This window comes from Bos javanicus, chromosome 3 (genome assembly GCF_032452875.1).
Source record: "Bos javanicus breed banteng chromosome 3, ARS-OSU_banteng_1.0, whole genome shotgun sequence".
Taxonomy (NCBI): domain Eukaryota; kingdom Metazoa; phylum Chordata; class Mammalia; order Artiodactyla; family Bovidae; genus Bos; species Bos javanicus.
This window is the reverse complement of record NC_083870.1, coordinates 79,292,312-79,311,596: the sequence shown is the minus strand read 5'-3', so window position 1 is coordinate 79,311,596 and position 19,285 is coordinate 79,292,312. Positions and strand designations below refer to the sequence as shown.

The 19,285-nt window shown below is 42.4% G+C and overlaps 1 protein-coding gene across 2 annotated transcripts in view; it reads left to right on the top strand.

Annotated features, from left to right (window-relative positions):
- Window positions 1-19,285, top strand: part of PDE4B (phosphodiesterase 4B) — a 546,831-nt gene that overhangs the window by 419,625 nt on the left and 107,921 nt on the right. The window lies entirely within an intron of this gene.

Sequence of the window (19,285 nt, the reverse complement as noted above, 5' to 3'; positions counted from 1 at the left end):
CAACCAGCTAGATGACATTGTTTTAAGTGTGAAATGGAGTTTTTCCTCTTGAATCTCTCCCACTAGTAGGGCAGTGGACTTGAGTAGAACCACAGGAGAAACAAGTAAGACGAACTCATGATGAGATCACCTAACACTTAATGTTGCCTCATAGGCGTCTGTATTTCCATTTAACACCTAACGTTGCCTCATAGATTTCTGTGTTACCCTTTGCTTTATTCTTATGATCTTTCTTGCTCAGATGCTGTGTTTTCTTCCTGGTATGATGGTCATACATATAACAGAAATAATACACAAGTCCAACTTTTAAAAGTAGAGAACAAAAGCTGGGGGTCCCATTGGCTCATTGGCTTCTGAAGTATTTATGGTACATGCCTTAAAAATATTTTTATGAGAAAAAGATTGAGAACAAGAATAAAAGGGAGATATTAAGTAAGGTCAAGTCCTAAGACATAAAATTAAAGAAAATGGTAATCTATCCATGAACTATAAAAACCTTGATGTGCTGATGTACTATTTCCTTTAGAAGTTTTATGAAAAGAAACTAAATAACTAGAGTGTCTTAACATATAACTGGTATTACATACTTGGAGATCAAAGCGGGTAGTTTTGAAACTCCTATCATTTCATCATCTTGGCCGACTCATAAGACATTGTCACTCCCATTTCTATTAGCCAAATTTCCCAAGATGCTTTTGACAGCAATTTGAATCTTTAAACTATGTTTTCTTTTTCTTATAATGAATACTGACAAACATTAGGAAAATATGTGATATTTCGAGTTCTATAAAACAGCTAAAGATGCTGTTGGAAAGATCATATTGTGATTATTGGCACAATAACTACAGCTTGGCAACTGGAGAGTTCTTTTGCTAAATTCTTTTAAAACAATGGACCAAAGAAATGACAATAATACTTAGGCAATTTGTTTTTGTCTGTCTTTGTGGCAAACTACAAAAATCCTGACTTTTCATTGGGAAGAGAATGTAGTGATACCAATTATTACGTAACTATAGGTTTCAAAACCTTCTTAATGCTTAACCACAGTCAAAAAAGGAAGGAGGACACACACATCCTGTGTTTTGTTCTTATTATCAGCTTAAATAAGTCAAGCAGATTTTTCCTGTTATTTTAATATTTATCAGCATATGACAAAGAGGTGTGTTTAAATAGAAACTTTAAAGGGGAATGAAAAACAAGTGGCTTACAGCACACAAAAAAATGGAAAACTGGGTTGCTGCTTTAAAAAATGATTTATCATGATAATGAGACTAGGTTTCCATTTATTAGCACTAATGCTGACCTTATGCATTTCTGTTGAAATCTAAGATAAAAGATACATGAAACCCACAATAATTTAAACAGATTTAACAACAACCAGTTGTGAAAGTCTGGCTGACTTAGGTAACTATATTTTTGTACAAAAAGCAAGTTTAAAACAGTGACGGAGAAAAGCCAGAGGAAACCTTTATTTTAAAAACATTTTTTTAAAGACAATCTAAATGGAGGAAATGGAATTTATTTTAAAAGTTATTTGTCAAAAACCATGGTTACACTGGTACCTTTGCTCTTACAAATTGATCAGTAACTGAGTAAATTCATGAGGGAAATCAAATCCAGCCTCTCAGTCTACAATACCTTTTCCCTCAGTGTTTTTTTTTTTAAAAAAAAATCAGTGTAATTGTTCCCTTTTTTGTGTGCTATGGAAAGAATTCCATTCTAGAATATGCTACAATTTGTGGCTTATATGCCTCCTTCATTGGAGCTTCTTGAAGGCAGGGGCTGTCTATACTGTATTCATCGCCTTATCATTTAAGATGCTTCTGCATGGTTATTTTCACATAGCAGGAAGATAGGTAAAAATTAAACTGAGCAGGAGAACTACATAAAGTTTGGGGACTTTATCTTAAAGAAAAAGCTCATAAATTAAATTTTAATAATGAGTCAGTATTTTATCTCCATGGCTATGATGAGTATTCAACTGTGTGTTTTTACTATTTTTTTTTTAAATCAGTTATTACATCAAAATTGAAAGAAGTTTGAAACATACTCTATAGCTGCATGATCTAAATCTCTATGGTCATTTTTATAGGTTTCGAACAAAAAAAGTTAAACCTAAAAAGTTGGCATTTTGTGCTTTAAATAGGAAAGCCAGAGTAGAATAATAGAGGATTTAAAACCCAGAATATAGAGCAATGTGGAAATCATATGCTCCTGCATTAAGGAGAAAATGTAGTAAATCCTCCTGGGGGTGTTGAAAATGTTAACACTGTGAAGTTTAATGAGCATCTCAATTTTTATCACATTTTGCCTTTTTGCGGGCCTGAATTTCAGGCCTTTTCTACATGATGTGCAAGGATTGGAACAGAAAGGGCAAAAAATAGAATTGAAAAAAGAACACTCCAACACAAGGCAGGAGCTAAGGTTCTGTCATCTGTATACATTCAAAATGGAAAGTTGAAGTAATTCTTAGGATATCAGGCCCCCAAATTGTTTTCAAAAGAAAAAAAAGATAATTGAGGAAAATCAATGTGTGTGTGTATCTGTGTGTGTGTGTGATGAATGTTCCAGTTTTTCTGCCCAAACCATCCCTTGCTTTTGCATGGATTTCAGTAGTGATCACTGGTATATCATGAAAGTAAGAAGATACTGAAAGGATAAATTGTGTTCACTGCATTTACAGAATGATCTTTGCTTTGCAAAAGGATTAGGGAAGTATTCCTTTTAATGGCCAGCACTTCTGAGTATTATAAATGTGACTTGATTTTTAATAATGTGTGTCATATATGACATATTATATGATATTACATATTATATTGAGATGGCATCACCAACTCAATGGGTGGGCATGAGTTTGAGCAATCTCCAGGAGATAGTGAAGGACAGGGAAGCCTGGCATGCTGCAGTCCATGGGGTTGCAAAGAATCAGACACGACTGAGCAACTGAACAACAAAATCATATATAGAGCACTTTAGCAGCCAAATCAATGTGTAAGGTGAAATATTTGATGCTAATTTTCTTCTTCCAAAATTTACTAATGAATGTATTTGAGCAGGAACATCACCCATGTAACGTTATAAACAACAGCCCCCAAGGCCATGGGTCATGGGAAATGACAGCAAACTGTGTCACAAAGATGACTAGAGGATTGCATTGAGGACTTCAGGCTAGACTGCTGCAGGCCCGAAGTCTCTCTCAGCTTGGCTATCCACAATCTCGATTCATGGGGATTTTCAACACCGTCAGTTAGTTGTATTTCAAGGAAAGCCTGTGAATGGAGAAATAGGATGAGATAATATAGGGCTTTCCAGTAAGTCTGAAATAGGTTGGCCTACGTGAGAAACAGACTTAATTAATATTTTTTTAGTGCTCATGGGAATCCAGTTCTTCTAAAACATGTCCTCCAGGACACGCTAGGGAGGAAATGGCTTTTTACTGGTTAATAAAATAGAAGAAACTTTCTCCTAAGAAGCCTATTTCTCAGTATGAATTTCTTCCATGTCTTTGCTTGATTATGAACATTCCCCTGGAGGTTCATGTGGGTGTGTCAGACACAGGGTCTATTTGAGGAGCAAACAAGAAGCTCCATGAGTTACCTTGGAGTAGCTCAAAAAGTAAGAAATTCAGAAAGTCATGACCTTGATTCATTTCTCATTCTTTGCCAGAGTAGCCAGAGCCTAGACTGAGAGATGGACTGTGTGTGCATGAGTGAAGGGCTCTCTGAGAAACACAGCAGTGGCCTGAGAGCTGATCTGAGTCAGATGACTGGAAATGAAGCCCAACACAAGCAGAACTTGGTTTTCACATTAAGCAAGAAATGTCAAGCAGGGTTACAACACTTATGAACAAATACTAATAAAATCAATTTTGTTACCACAGGCTGTGGCCACCATGACAAAGGAGAAATTGGAGGGAATTACAAAGGAAAGGGGGCTTCCCAGGTGGCGCTAGTGGCAAAGAACCTGTCTGCTCTTGCCTGGAAAAATCCCATGGCGGAAGAGCCTGGTAGGCTGCAGTCCATGGGGTCCCTAAGAGTCGGACATGACTGAGTGACTTCACTTTCACTTTTCACTCTCATGCATTGGAGAAGGAAGTGGCAACCCACTCCAGTATTCTTGCCTGGAGAATCCCAGGGACGGGGAAGCCTTGTGGGCAGCCATCTATGGGGTCGCACAGAGTTGGACACAACTGAAGCGACTTAACAGCAACAGCAGCCAATGAAGGATACTGAAGAGACATGGGTTCAGTCCCTGGGTCAGGAAGATCCCTTGGAAGAGAGCATGGCAACCCACTCCAGTACTCTTGCCTGGAGAATCCCATGGACAGAGGAGCCTGGCGGGCTACAGTCCATGGGGTCACAAAAAGTTAGACACAACTACAGCAACTTAGCATGCGTGCACAAAGAAAAAGAAAGAATGAGAGAGAAAACAAGAGAGGAAAGGAGAAAAATTAAAATCTAATAATGTCAGATTATTTTTTTTCTTTGTTCTGAATGTTGTATGGTCTGGACTATTGGGATAATTGCCCTAAGTATTCATCTTGAGTGTTTAGCCAGTCTGCATACAAAACGTTAGGACAGATGCACTAGAAAAGCCCTTGTCATTCCGAGAATACTTCCCCAAATGGTTGTTTTATAAGAATTGCTTTTGTCTAAATTAGCTGTCCTGTGTAAGTTTACCTCCGCACATCAACACTGAGCTATTTATATGGATTTGCAATTATTCCATATGTGTCTAAAATTAGGTAAGGGTAAGTTGCAAAAAAGCACTGACAAGTGAGCTAAAGTGCTAATAGTTAAAATGTTACCCTTGAGCAAACATTACCAAAAATAATACCCTGCTTATTAATGGCTATTCCACTAGTTGGAAATTAGTTTCTAAATTTAGTGTGAATGTTTCTTCCCATTAAATGGAACTGATGAGACCCCTAGCATTTCATCTCTCACTTGCTGCTGAAAAGACTGGAGTCCATTCCACCTTGACTCCACTTCATGTTTTTGTACTGCTGAGAAACACCATCCCCCCACCCCCCCTCTGAAAGTTGGAATCATGCATGTTAGTAAGTATTTCAGTTATGCTATTGACGTCAATGGAGTCATTAAATAGATTGCTGGCCCTCCCAGAGGCAAATCACTGCCAGGGACCTAGATACAGACACGTTTTTTACAAAGACAACCATCAGGTTTTGCTACAGCAGTGCGCCAGAGAAAGGGAAAAGTTTATACTGTAGCAGACCTATCTCCAAACACAGTTTTTTTCTTTCTTTTGCATTTTAGTTCCGGCCTTTCTTTCTCTTTGGTTACAGTAGACTCTGGGAGATTCATAGGTATTGTTGCCTGAAGCTTTTGTGTGCTAAACCATCTCCTGTCATTGAGACTCCAAAGGGAGACACCCCACTTTTAAAAATGTGTCACCTTTAGCTGTACACAGCCTGTCCTGGTGTTTATTTGGTGGCATAAATTATCTAGGCAACTCACTATTGTCTGCCTGTAAGACTTTGCTTGGTAGTTCCCTGAATAAGATAGTTTCCTGCATGCACATACACACACACACCCACACACACACAATTCTGTCCTTTCTGCTACTTCTGTGTGGCGTCTAGCTGCAACCCCTCATCTGTGAATCAATCTCTATGCAGCCTGCATGCTGCTGTGGCACTGGGGCTCTGAAGCAAAGGGTGGAGGAGGAGGCTGGGAAGAAAGAATCACTTCTCTCAGCCACCTCATCTGCAGAGTCCTTCAGGAGGCAGGAGGCTGCCCACATGCCTGTGTCCTCCCAAACCCCAGCTGCTGCCTGCCTCAAGCCTGGTCTTGCAGCTCCCAGGCGTGTTGGAGAGAGCCCTTCAGGAAACAGCTGTCTCTTTCTGGGTATTCTTGACAGCTCTATTAACCTGGAGAGCCCCGGAACTCGGAGCCAAATTTTCCCCTCACACCTGGACTTTCTCCCTCCCCCTTCCAGTCTCAGAGTTGGAACCATCTTGAGCAGACAACTTTCTTCATATCTGGTTGCCCAACCCACCGTGTTGGCTTAGCACTCATCTCGATGCCTCGCCCTGTCCCTTTCCTCCCTGCACTCCTTATCAGTAAGTGTGTACATACTTCTCAGCAAGTATGTACAGAAATGCCAGACGTCCAGTCACCTTTAGTAACCCCTTTGGGTTCATCCGGAGGCCCAGACCCATCCCCGCTTCCATCACTGCTCTTTTTCCCATATTCCAGGCTTTAGTGGCTCTTCACTGTCTTTAAAATCTCTCCTTGCCTCCCACAGACAATTCTTATAGTCATTTCCTCTGATCATATCCCCTCCTTTCCTTCTCGATTTCCTCTCCTGCAGTTTAATGCTTCATTTTCCCTTCCTATGCCATTGTAGGGACCTTACAACTTGGTTTATTATCTTTCATCTTTCCCCACTTCAATCCACTCTTCGTTCTGGTACTAGAATTATTCTTTAAAAACCCAGTTATGCTGTTTTCTGAGTTGGTTAACCTTCACCTTCAGGATAAGATCCTTACTTCTTACCAGTTATGCAGTCTTTCAGGATGTTGCTTCTAATTCCTTCTTTGTCCTCATCTGCCCCCTGCCCCCATGCACAGCCAATGGCTGAGATGCACTGAACATACTGTCCTTCAACTACACCAGTGTCTTCTTGCCTTCCTGCCTTTGTACACACTGTTCCCTCTGCCCGAGTTGCCCTTTCCCCAAACTAATCACATGTTCAGCTCAGGGATTTTCTTACCTGGTCATGGTGAATGAGTTCTTTATTCTCTCTGGTTATTGGATTAAACTAAATATATAGTCTCAATGCAGGGCCTGATATCTAGTATGTGCTTAGTAAATAGTTCCTTTGGTTTGTGGTTTAGTCATTATGTCTGACTTTTAGGGACCCTATGGACTGTAACCTGCCAGACTCCTCTGTCCATGGGATTTTCAAGGCAAGAATACTGGAGTGGGTTGCCATTTCCTTCTCTAGGGGATCATCCCAACCCAAGGATCGAACTTGGGTCTCCTGCACTGTGGGCAGACTCAAGAGTTCGTTTATCCATTCCCATCTGGAAAGTGCATTTTTTGTCACTCAGATATCAGCATATATGCCATCTTCTGCAACTCACCCAAACCACTCTCAATTATTATCTTAATTATTACCTCATAATCAATTACTGTACTTGTCATGTGTGTGTGTGCTCAATTGTGTCTGACTCTTTGTGACCCCATGGACTGTAGCCCTCCAGGCTCTTCTGTCCCTGGAATTGTCCAGGCAAGAATACTGGAATGGGTTGCCATTTCTTACTCCAGAGGATCTTCCCAACCCAGGAACCAAACCCGTGTCTCTTGTGGCTCCTGCATTGACCAGTCGATTCTTTACCACTGTACTTATCATAGCATGCTGTAATCTTTATTTTCATTTTCTCTTCTTCTAAACTAAGAGTGTCCCAAATCAAGTATGAGTCCTCTTCTTTTATATCCCCAGTGTATAGAATAAAGTCTGGAACATAGTAGATGCTTAATAAATGTTTATGAAATGAACAAAGACACATGAGTAAATTCTCGTTCCTGAATCAGAAAGGATTGGAAGGATGCTGAGGCTCATAGTTGGCCTTATTCAGGCAAGCTTTATTTTCTGGCTCTCAGGCATGTGCCCAGTGCCAGCACTCCTGGCTAATCTTGACTACAGATGACTTTTCTTCCCTCAAAATGAACTCTTTATTACCTATCACTTCAGCAAGAAGTGACAGTGTTAAAAGAAATGAAAAAAATGAAAACAACTAAACATGACCAGTTTCTCATGCTATACTATGCTCTTCCTGTCTAGCACAGAGCCTGGCACAAGGCAGGTACTTGCCATATTGAGTTGAGTTAGCTCGAGATCATGGGTCAACCTTTCAGAAAACTGAGACTCACTTTTCTTATCTGGAAGATGGCTATCTTAATATTCTATCTCATAAGAATTCTGTATGGACTAAATGAGAAAAACTATGCATAGGGATTAACAGTAAAGATTCTGGAGCCAGACTGCCTCTTCCACATCTCAGCTCCACCACTGTGTGACCTTAGGGTAATGTCCCAATTGTCTCCTCTCCAGAATTGGGATGGATATTGTACAGAGCTCATATATTGGTTGTAAGAATTGAATACACAAACCAATGGGAAACACTTAGAATAGCTCCTGGCACTTCAAAAGTGTCAATATTAGTGTCGGTATTATAAGTATTATGTAACACACTTCCCATAGCGCCCAGGACAGAGCAGCTGGTCACTATGTGACAGGAGAGAGGCCTGCTGGCATTAATAGGGAACCAAAACAGAAAGCTTTGTTGAGATCTTTTAAAAATTTTCTGACCAATTTCTCTTTCATAGTAATACAATCTAGAAAACAATCTCTTTTTTTGAAAGATTCTTACCCCCTGAAACCATGAAACTTGCTTATATGGAAATAGATTTAAAGCTGAAGGTAGGATTCTCCAGAACATACTGTGGAAAGCTAAGAGGGCTAGTGGCAGAATGGACCTGTTCCCAAATGTAACTGGGCACAAGTGTGGCTCTTTCTCTTAAAAACAGACTGCAAAGAAGAATGTCCAGCTAGCATGCTGATAAACATGGACAGAGGAGCCTGGCAGGCTACCGTCCATAGGGTCACAGAGAGTCGGGTATGACTGAAGCGACTTAGCATGCATGCACAAACTGCATCTTGGGGCTTTCCCAGGTGGTGCTAGTGGTAAAGAATCCACCTGCTAATGCAGGAGACACAAGAGACATAGGTTTGATTCCTGAGTCAGGAAGATCCCCTGGAGAAGGTTATGGCAACCCACTCCAGTGTTATTCCCAGGAAAATCCCATGGGCAGATGAGCATGGCGGGCTACTCTCCATTGGGTCGCAGAGTAGGACATGACTGAAGCGACTCAGCACGCAGGCGGAAACTGGATCTTAGTTAAGTGAAAGTTTTCTTTTGCATAAATCTGAAAGGACTTCACTTCACTTTGTAGGATAGAATAATTACAGCTACACAAGCATCACAGTTGTACATAAATGCATGTTCAGGTCTGGGCACAAACCTTCAGGGGTGCAGGTTGTTCAGCCCACAGAGCTCAGCAGAGAACAGCAGCATGAGCTGGTGCAAAGTTTCTGTATGGGGAGAAGACAGAACCCACTAGCAGAGTCAGCATCACAGGGGCTTTGACTCCATTTGGAAAGACTTTTATGCCCCTCTCAATACCCCCGTGTCACCTACCCACTTCTCTCCTCTTTATTGGGAGGGAGGGAGATGAAAAGGTCAGGTTGGCCTAGAGAGGGATGAATATGGACATTGGGAGATGAAGGAGGAAGGAAGAGGGCCATCTGTGTTCCCTTTTCTCCCTCCTGCATCCTTAAGACCAAGTAACCCTGGGGGATGGGGCAGAGTAAATTCGACTTACTTGCTTCTCATCAAACCCTGGCCAGCAGTTTACGGAGTTGCCTCCAGAGCTGTTCTCGGAAGCCAGGAGCATTTCAGGGAACAGCGCTTTCACCAGAGAGAAGAGAAACAAAGCAGGGACTGTGCCCTTGAAATAGAGAACAGGCAACAGAACTCACTGGATCTTTGTCTTGGTTTATTGTCTTGACTTACTCCAAGTCGGAGCTGTTGACAGGGACCAAAAGAGACCCTTCTGAGGGAGGTTTGTGTGCTTTTCCCACCCCCTTCTTGACTGTGTTCTCAGAGTGAGCTGGGTCCATGGCGACTGTCCAGCTCATTTGATCCGTGGAGACAGCTAGGTCAGCTAATTCAGCCTTTGGCCCTGCCTCTCAGTTGCTCTTTGGGCTTCATGTCCTAGGGTCTAGTGTGGCTAGTGCTGCTTGTCCAGTACCCTAGGTCGTTTCCAACCCCCCACAGGCCCGCCTCTGATCTCAGCAGAGGATCTCCTGGTACATGCCGGGCACTGTGCTCACCCTCAGTAGACATCATTTTCTTATCTAATTCTCCCAACCGAACTGTTTGGCTGTGGTCCCTGTTTCACAGATTTAGAAAAGGAGGCTCAGAGGATGTATGGCGCTTCCTCAAGACCACACAGTTAGTAAGTGATTAAGTGAGAACTGAAACCTAGATCTGTGTTTCTTAAAAACCCATGCATGGCCTTCCCTCTAGTCTAGACCATGCTTCCCGGCCTCCACCACCCTCTAAACCTCAGATGTTATAACGAACGGAAAGTGGGTGATGAGATTTCACAACAGGAGAGCAGTCATAAAAGCTGAGTTATCTGCAGCCTCAGTAAGACTATATAATAGAGAATTTTCCTTAATTCTTTTGTCACCTGCCTGTTTTATTGTAAAGTGTGTTAAGAAAAATATCTCATAATGTCTATTATTCATGTATTCAATAAGCATTTATTATTTACCTACTATTTACGGGACCCCGTGCTAGACACTGGGGATACAATAATGTTAATGAATTCAGACGCTGACCTTGTGGAGCTTACAGCCCAGGAAATATGCAATGAATACACATGTGATTATACATTTGATTATCACTTTGGAGAAAAGTATTATTATACATTTGATTATCACTGGAGAAAAGTACAGAATGCTATCTAATATTGCCTAAGTTTTTCGCCTGTGAAAATGGGAATAGTACTCATACTTCCCATAAAGATTGTTATAAAACTGAAATGGTATTATAAGTAAAGCATTTAGAATGTTGCTTACCACTTAACATTATTTCCTGTTTGCTCTGATTATCATTACCCTTGGTTATCTTTGGGATTAATGTAGATGAGGGGACAGGGAAGCCTTCTGTAAATGAATGACTTGAATTTGAGACCTAACCATTGAGTAGGAGCCGGGTGGGTGGAGACAGTAATTAACACCTAAAAGATGCTGCGAACAGAGGCCTGGATTAATAAGAGTGACAGTTAATAGACTAAGGCCAGAGAGGTCAGACAGCACAGAGCATTTGTAAGCCATGGTTGAATGTGTAGCTTTTATTCTAAATCCAGTTGGGGAGCCATTAAAGGATTTTGAGAAAGGTTAACATGATCTAATTTGAGCTCTAAATACAGCACTTCCTGAGACACAAGTCTACATTCCCTGCACTCCTATGTGCTCCCTGACCCCTATACTTTCTGTGTCAAGATATTCAGCACCTCACCCTTCTGTCCACCTGCATGGTTAAGAAGGCAAGCTCAGGAGCCACACTGTCTGAGTTTATAATAGTTCTGGTTCTATTCCTTTTTTTTCTGTACGATTATAGATAGGTAATTCAATGTCTCTGGGTCTTGGTTTCCTCATCTGTACAATGGGGATAGTAACAGGAACTTTGGCATAGTATTCTACTGTTAGGAGAGCTAAATTATTTTATGTAAAGTGTCTAGAATAGTGACTGGTACTCACAAAGTGTCAGTCGCTCAGTTGTGTCTGACTCTTTGTGACCCCTTGGACTGTAGCCCGCCAGGCTCCTCTGTTCATGGAATTCCCTAGGCAAGAATACTGGAATGGGTAGCCATTCCTTTCTCCAGGGAATCTTCCTGACCAAGGGATTGAACCTGGGTCTCTTGAATTGCAGGCGGATTCTTTACCTTTGGAGCCACCAGGGCACTCAGAAAGCACTAAATAAAATTTAATATTCTTAATATATCATAACTATCTATTTTCTTGGTTGCTTATACCATTAGCTGTATGCTCAGTGCCTGGCACAAGGCAGATGCTCAAATAATATTTATTGAAAAAAACAAATGAACAATGAAAGAGAGGTAGTACAACAAATGGTAAGTAAAAGGAGAAAAAGATGGCTTATCTATGCATGGAAAAATGGGCTTCCTTGAGTCAGGGGTAGATTCTGATAAGGAGGAGCTTGCTTATGGGAGGGGCTTCCCAGGTGGCTCAGTGGTAAAGAATCCACCTGCCAATGCAAGACACAGGGATTTGATGCCTGGGTCAGGAAAACCCCCTAGAGAAGGAAATCGTAACCCACTCCAGTATTCTTGTCTGAAATATTCCATGGACAGAGGAGCCTGTCAAGCTACAGGGATTGCAAAGAGTCAGACACGACTGAGACTGAGCTACTGAGCATGCACGCACACACGCTTATGGGTGACAGAGAAACTGAATGACTTTCAGCTCCCTGGCTGCTCCAGCTTTGGGGAACTTGAAACAATATCTGCGGGACAAAAATCTGTTTCACAATCTGAGATGCCAATCTGGATTGCCATCTGTACGGAAAGAAAATTGGGCTCATTAAAGAGCTGCTTCATTTTCCTGAGCTATGTGATGTCTCTGAAGGCAAAGGCAAGTGTGACCCTCCAGAGTTCCCTGTGTGCTGGCTTTGGAAGGACAGTCCCTCCGAGGAGCCATAATCCTATGGAGAACAGGTCACCATCATTTCCTTTTCATCCCTGCATTGCTAATAGGGCCTCAGGCTAACAGAGACTGGGTTCTAGGAAGTCAGCACACGCCTTAAGTGTGGTACATAAGCATGGGGTGAGGCTCTTCACGTATTTGTTCAGCTGGGCAGTCTTAGGCACTCAGGTCCTTTACGTCTCCGTGCAGAGTACCTGCCCAAATAAACAATGAAATCTTCAGCTCTCCCAATCCTCCAGCTCAATGCCAAGTGCATGCTTGCATGCGTGTGCATGCTGGTTTGTTACGTTTTTATCCCAGGGGAAAATAAAGGGTTCTTCTCATGCATTTTGTCAACACAATGGGCCTCTGTCCTCACTGACCTGGTTTTCCATTCTTTCTTTCTCTTTCATCGCAGGTTTGACCGGCCTGTCTCTCTTCACCTTCAGATCATTTCTAGGCCTCCCTCTGATTTACCCCTCACTCCATGCCCCTCAAACTTCTAAACCATCTTCCTTGCAGTCTTTTCTTTTTTAGCTGCACCAGCCAGGGACCAATTCCAGCCCCCTGCAGTGGAAGCTCCAAGTCCTAACCACTGGACCACCAGAGAATTCCCAGTCCCCATAATCTGACTCAAAATTGGCCTATAGAAAGCCTCATGCAGTTAGTCCTGCCTAACGACGCTTACTCCTTGGCAGGAAAGTTATGACCAGCCTAGATAGCGTATTAAAAAGCAGAAACATTACTTTGCCAACAAAGGTCTGTCTAGTCAAGGCTATGGTTTTTCCAGTGCTCATGTATGGATGTGAGAGTTGAACTATAAAGAAAGCTGAGCACAGAAGAATTGATGCTTTTGAACTGTGGTGTTGGAGAAGACTCTTGAGAGTCCCTTGGACTTCAAGGAGATCCAACCAGTCCATCCTAAAGGAGATCAGTCCTGGGTGTTCATTGGCAGGACTGATGTTGAAGCTGAGACTCCAATACTTTGACCACCTGATGTGAAGAGCTGACTCATTTGAAAAGACCCTGATGCTGGGAAAGATTGACGGCAGGAGGAGAAGGGGATGACAAAGGATGAGATGGCTGGATGGCATCACCTACTCAATGGACATGAGTTTGAGTAAATTCCAGGAGTTGGTGATGGACAGGGAGGCCTGGCATGCTGCAGCCCATGGGGTTGCAAAGAGTCAGACATGACTGAGTGACTGAACTGAACTGAACTGAATGTCCTAATTGACTACTCGGATTACATTATATTGAACTATGCATGTTCCATGTTGCTTTTTAAAAGCATCATAGTTCTTTAGACTTTCAGTTCAGTTCAGTCGCTCAGTCATGTCTGACTGCAGTTCAAAGGACTGCTGCATGCAGTCTTACCAGTCCATCACCAACTCCCAGAGTTGACCCAAACTCATGTCCACTGAGTTGGTGATGCCATCCAACCATCTCATCCTCTGTTGTCCCCTTCTCCTCCCACCTTCAATCTTTCCCAGCATCAGGGTCTTTTCAAATGAGTCAGTTCTTCACATCAGGTGGCCAAAGTACAGGAGTTTCAGCTTCACCATCAGTCCTTCCAATGAATATTCAAGACTAATCTTCTTTAGAATGGACTGGTTGAATCTCCTTGCAATCCAAGGGACTCTCAAGAGTCTTCTCCAACACCACAGTTCAAAAGCATCAGTTCTTTGGCACTCAGCTTTCTTTATAGTCCAACTCTCACATCCATACACGACTACTGGAAAAACCAAAGCTTTGACTAGATGCATCTTTGTTGGCAAAGTAATGTTTCTGCTTTTTAATATGCTGTCTAGGTTGGTCATAACTTTTCTTCCAAGGAGCAAGTGTCTTTTAATTTCATGGCTGCAATCACCATCTGCAGTGATTTTGGAGCCCAAAAACATCTGTCACTGTTTTCCATTGTTTTCCATCTATTTGCCGTGAAGTGTTGGACTGGATGCCATGATCTTAGTTTTCTGAATGTTGAGTTTTAAGCCAACTTTTTCACTCTGCTCTTTCACTTTCATCAAGAGTCTCTTTAGTTCTTCTTCACTTTCTGCCATAAGGGTGGTGTCATCTGCATATCTGAGGTTATTGATATTTCACCAGGCCATCTTGAGTCCATCTTGTGCTTCATCCAGTCCAGCATTTCTCATGATGTACTCTGCATATAAGTTAAATAAGCAGGGTGACAGTATACAGCTTTGACTTCTCCTTTCCCAATTTGGAGCCAGAATGTTGTTCTTCGTCTACTTCTAACCGCTGCTTCTTGACCCGCATACAGATTTCTCAGGAGGCAGGTCAGGTGGTCTGGTATTCCCATCTCTTTCAGAATTTTCCACAGTTTGTTGTGATCCACACAGTCAAAGGCTTTGGCATAGTTAATAAAGCAGAAGTGGATGTTTTTCTGGAACTCTTGCTTTTTCAGATCAAACAGATGTTGGCAATTTGATCTCTGGTTCCTCTGCCTTTTCTAAATCCAGCTTGAACATTTGGAAGTTCACAGTTTGTGTGCTGTTGAAGCCTGGCTTGGAAAACTTTGAGCATTACTTTACTAGCGTGTGAGATGAGTGAAATTGTGCGGTAGTTTGAGCATTCTTTGGCATTGTCTTTCTTTGGGATTGGAATGAAAACTGATCTTTTCCATCCTGTGGCCACTGCTGAGTTTCCAAATTTGCTGGCATATTGAGTGCAGCACTTTCACAGCATTATCTCTTAGGATTTGAAATAGCTCAACTGGAATTCCATCACCTCCACTAGTTTTGTTCATAGTGATGCTTCCTAAGGCCCACTTGACTTCACATTCCAGGATGTCTGGCTCTAGGTGAGTGTCACACCATTGTGATTATCTTTTTTGTATAGTTCTGTGTATTCTTGCCACCTCTTCTTACTAGCTTCCCCTTCTGTTAGGTCCATACCATTTCTGTCCTTTATTGTGCCAATCTTTGCATGAAATATTCCCTTGGTATCTCTGATTTTCCTGAAGAGCTCTCTAGTCTTTCCCATTCTACTGTTTTCCTCTATTTCTTTGCATTGATCACCAAGGAAGGCTTTCTTATTTCTCCTTGCTATTCTTTGGAACTCTGCATTTAGATGGGTATATCTTTCCATTTCTTCTTTGCCTTTCACTTCTCTTCTTTTCACAGTTATTTTTAAGGCCTCCTCAGACAACCGTTTTGTCTTTTTGCCTCTCTAGGCCATGGGCCTAAGTTTTTTCTACATTTTATCCATTTGTGTAGGTTTTTATGTATTTCTTATGCTTTTTTTGGTTTTTCCATAGATTGTTACAGAAAAATCCAAACTTTTTGGCCAACCCTATGATTTATTTTGAGACTCTTTGAAACTCCATGGAGACTGTAGCCCACCAGGCTTCTCTGTCCATGGAAGTGGGTAGCCAGTCCCTTCTCCAGTGGAACTTCCTGACCCAGGGTCTCCTGCACTGCAGGTGGGTTCTTTACCATCTGAGCCACCATTCAGCATACATGCATGCGTACGTGCCTGCTAAGTAGCCTCAGTTGTGTCTCTTTGCCACCCATAGACTGTGGCCCGCCAAGCTCCTCTGTCCACGGGATTCTCCAGGCAAGAATACTGGAGTGGTTGCCACGCCCTCCTCCAGGGGAATTTCCCAACCCAGGGATCAAGCCCGTGTCTCATGTTTCCTGCATTGGCAAGCGGGTTCTTTACCACTAGTGCCACCTGGGAAGCCCTATTTTGAGAATTTGCCTCATGTAGTTGCGGCAAGTTTGAAATCCACAGAGCATGCTAGAAACTCAGACAAAAGTTAATGCTTCAGTCTTGAGAGAATCTGTCCTTTACTGCAAAATCTCCGTTTTTGTTCTTAAGACCTTCAACTGACTAGCCAAGGCCCACCAACATTAGCTGAAGTAATCTCTTTTACTTGAAGTTCACCGATTGTGGATGTTAACCACATCTACAGAATTCTTTCACAACAACATCTACATTTGGTGTGGATTACATAGCTAATTCCTAGTCAAGTTGACACATAAAACTAATCATCACTAGGACTACCAACAAATAAAAGTTCTGTCTTGGAAATCTTACTAAAATTGTGCCCAACTCTACTTCAAATCAATTATATAAGATTCAGAAAACTAAAACTCTTTACATTTCTTCTGACCTACTGAGACTTTTTTCAAAGCACAGTAAAATAGGGACTTCCCTCGTGGTCCAGTGGTTAAGACTCTATGCTTCCAATGCAGGGGGTGCCAGTTCAATCCCTGGTTGGGGAACTAAAATTCCACATGCCACTGGGCACAAGTGCAGTAAAATAACCGTGCCACCCAGCTCACAAAATTGCTTTGAAAACCATATGATAGTTTGAAAGAACAGAAGTGCAAAGTGGTGGGAATTTGAATCCAGGCAGTGGCAGCACAGAGCCTCATATTGGTGATACTACCTCATCATTCTTCTCACAGTTCTCTCCACTGAGTGGCTGTGAAAGAAAAGAGCAAAGCTTGGGTTTCACAAGACGTATAAGAAAGCCAGTCAGTTTGTGCCCCATTTCTGGAGACTGCAACCAGTGATCTTAGACTTAATAGAGAGACATATCTCAAAAGAAGTTAATTTTGGCCTGAAATATCTCAGGGTGGTGGGAGTGGAGAAGTGAAGTGGGAATCTTCTTTGTGCATAGTACTTATTTCTACCAAATGCAGTTTGAAACATTCATATCCTCTTACACAATATATAAATTTGACTATCAACCCTATTCTCCAGGTCTTTCTTGGGACTCCTTCCTTGTTGAAAGTGCATTGACATATATATGCTACTGGGCTTCTCAGGGAGTGCTAGTGGTAAGGAACCCACCTGCCAATTCAGGAAACATAAGAGCCAGGGGTTTGATTCCTGGGTTGGGAAATTCCCCTGGAGGAGGGCGTGGCAACCACTCCAGTATTCTTGCCTGCAGAATTCCACGGACAGAGGAGCCTGGCAGGTGGGCTACAGTCCATGGGTAGCAAAGAGTCAGACACGACTGAAGCGACTTAGCACACACGTGTGTAAAATAGCTAGTGGGAAGCTGCTGTATAACACAGGGAGCTCAGCTTGGTGCTCTGTTATGACCTAGAGGGGAGAGCTGTGGGGGAGAAGGGTAGGAGGCTCAAGAGGGAGGGGATATATGTGTACTTACAGTTGATTCATTTTGTTATACAACAGAAACTAATGCAACATTGTAAGGCAATTATACTCCAATAATAAAATGAAAACAAAAAATAACGCTGTAGAAAGTTAAAAATAAAATAAAATCTCCATTATCTCCATTTCCCTCTGAGTCCTGTGCTCTTGTCACAGAGAAAGCTGCTGCTGCTGCTGCTAAGTCGCTTCAGTCGTGTCAGATTCTTTGCGACCCCATAGACGGCAGCCCAACAGGCTCCCCCGTCCCTGGGATTCTCCAGGCAAGAACACTGGAACGGGTTGCTATTTCCTTCTCCAATGCATGAAAGTGAAAAGTGAAAGGGAAGTCGCTCAGTCGTGTCCGACTCTTAGCGACCCCATGGACTATAGCCTACCAGGCTCCTCCATCCATGGGATTTTCCAGGCAAGGGTACTGGAGTGGGGTGCCATGGCCTTCTCCTACAGAGAAAGCAGATACTCACAACTGAGGCCTCCAGCCCCTAGGCAGAGCACTTTTGCACCAGGCAGCTCTCCACACCCTGTTCACAGGCTTGTGTTCACCAGGGTTCCAAGTGGTTGCTCTTACCTCTGCATCTCAGTAAGATCCCTGGTAATTTAATCCCAAGGCACGTGGCTGCTGTATCCACTCCCTGTCTGGAATGCCTCAGACCTACAGGCCTGCCTTCATGGTGCAATTTCCTCCTAATTCTCTTTTATCTTGTGATAAAGAATTGCTCTCACCGAATTATTTACCTGTTGATACTTTCTGGAGTTTAAGGAATTAGCATTTCACTAAGCTCCCCCTGTTCCCACCAAATCTTACCTTTCCCTCAGGTTTTGAGTAACTTGTTTTACTCAAGTTCTAAAAACCTTTACCTCTAGCTCCTCTTTTTCTGCAGCACTGGAATGTGCTACTTTTTTTTCTATTTCCGAATTTGTTGGAGGAATCCTTCCTCGCATCCCTGAGGGCTTCCCAGGTGGCGCAGTGGTAAAGAATCCGCCTGCCAATGCAAGAGACACAGTTTCAGTCCCTTGGTTGGGTCGGGAAGATCCCCTGGAATAGGAAATGGCAACCCACTCCAGTATTCTTGCCTGGAAAATTCCACGGACAGAGGAACCTAGCAGGCTACAGTCCATGGGATTGCAAAAAGTCGGACACGACTGAGAATGCACGTATGCCCATCCCTGCCTGACTCAAGTTTCTGTGGAGGGAATTCTCTCTAGTCCGACAGGAAACAGTCTTTTTTCACCACTCTGCTACCAGGGCAGAAAGCAAAGGCAGATTACAGTGGGTGGAGTTTACAAGAGAGATTTTTGTGTCTGGGAGCCATCTGCCCCATTAGAGATATGGCAGAAAGTAGAAGGGGTTTCTTTACCAGCTGAGCTTCCAGGGAAGGGGTTTAATCTGCCTTCCCCTGTTGGAAGAGCACTTGTCCAGATATATGTAGACAGTTTAATTTAGGATTCTCTCATTCAGCAGAAGGATGGACATGGGAAATTCTGAGATGTTTTTGCATTGGGAGTATCAATGATAGAACAGTGGTTTGATCAATTAGCTTTATTCTATGACTGCCCCAAAGTGTGTGTTTCCAGAAAACTCTCGATAAACCATGTGTTTCAATTATAGGGCATGGCGTAGAAGTATTAACATACTATTTGACCCCTACTAAGTACCACATTTGCTATTAGGAACTCTGCACATGAGAGCTCTTTTCTCATGTTGATGAGTTCATTATCAACTCCATATAGAATCCATATTATTATCCCTTTTTCAAATCAGTGAAATCATGCCTCAGTGAGGGGTAACTAGTAATATAATGATACTAAATTAATAACAAAGGACATTTTACCCTGG